Source organism: Aplysia californica, unplaced genomic scaffold (genome assembly GCF_000002075.1).
Source record: "Aplysia californica isolate F4 #8 unplaced genomic scaffold, AplCal3.0 scaffold00268, whole genome shotgun sequence".
In the NCBI taxonomy this organism is placed as follows: Eukaryota; Metazoa; Mollusca; class Gastropoda; order Aplysiida; family Aplysiidae; genus Aplysia; species Aplysia californica.
In genome coordinates, this window is record NW_004797538.1 from 917628 (window position 1) to 919146 (window position 1519).

General features: G+C 36.1%; 1 protein-coding gene across 1 annotated transcript in view; it reads right to left on the reverse strand.

The window, feature by feature from the left end:
- Positions 1–205: 205 nt before the first annotated feature.
- Positions 206–1519, reverse strand: part of LOC101846744 (polyadenylate-binding protein 1) — a gene marked incomplete in the record, with an annotated part of 29963 nt that continues 28649 nt past the window's right edge. Inside the window, 1 exon segment of the mRNA XM_005101022.2 lies at positions 206–439.

Consider the following 1519-nt stretch of genomic DNA (forward strand, 5'->3'; position numbering starts at 1 on the left):
GATAGATAGATAGATAGATAGATAGATAGATAGATAAACAGACAGATAGATAGATAGATAGATAGATAGATAGATAGATATATAGATAGATAGATATTTCAAACTGGGAAAAGGTTCATCATACTATATCATCATAAAATTAGAACCAAATTATAACACACATCTAGTAAAACGACAAACCAAAGAAGAATTTCCAAGACAAATGTTATAGATGAATAGGGCTGAATCCCCTTTATTGTTTATTAAGATTATGTTACTATTACGAAAACTTGTAGTGGAAACATTGTCGACTCCGGTAAACATACTTCACGCTTGCTAAAGATGCACAACAGTGAATAGCACACGTACTATTGCTAAAACTACGAGTGATATTATGAATTATTATTATTGTATTACTACAGTCACAGTAAAAAGCGTTTGTTCATCTTTTTGTCAGTCCCTGTGAAAAGATGAAACATTGGCTGTTATTAAGGCATTTTCAAAAAGTTGACATTTAGATCACATAATGCGTGTGAGTAGCCATCTACACTGGGGTTTTTTTTTTCGATAAGCCAAATGTTATTTTTTTAGAGGTTGTTCGTTTGTATCTTTGTTCTGGGTGTCCCAAAACGTCTCGTAGCTCCTGGTTTTCATCTAAAATATTTATTTTAGTCTACAATAAAATAATGCTCGAATTGAACTTTCTCAAAGTGTATGTATGTGTGTGTGTGTGTGTGTGTGTGTGTGAGTGTGTGTGTGTGTGTGTGTGTGTGTATGTCTGTGTGTGTGTGTGTGTGTGTGTGTGTACGTGTGTGTATGTATGTGTGTGTGTGTGTGTGTATGTGTGTGTGTGTGTATGTATGTATGTGTGTGTGTATGTGTGTGTATGTGTGTGCGTGTGTATGTGTGTGTGTATGTGCGTGTGTGTGTATGTGTGTGTATGTGTGTGTGTGTGTGCGTGTGTGTGTGTGTGTGTGTGTGTGTGTGTGTGTGTGTGTGTGTGTGTGTGTGTGCGCGTGTATCCAGTGATGTCTCAAAGAAACTTCAGAATGAATTTACATCATCAACGTGTTAAAGCCTTGCTCTATCCCACTCATTCAGCATACTGATTTAAAACTAAATAATTCTGCATAATAATGTAACACATTAATGTTACACCTACGATGAGAGTCACCCAAGGTAGTATGGTCACTCAAAATTAACTTTAAAAAATCAGAGTTGGTAACGTTTTGTGAAATATAAAAAAAGAACTGAACTTAAAAGTGTGTTTAGGCCAGCATTGAGGTCCATCAGCACTGGTGGAATAAACGTGTAGTGCATATCAAATGAATGGAGAGTTTTGCCACAACAATGAACATTATATTTTTGTAAAATGATAGTTTAAAAAAAAGTATGGAAACAGAGGATAGGAAAAGGACTAGCAATTTTCAAAGTCTTTTTCCAAGAGAGTACAAAATCATGGAGTGATTGTTATTAAGTAACCGTTTCAATCATATAGACAGGGTGGCTTCTAATTTCTCCCCCCCCCCCCCCCCCCCCC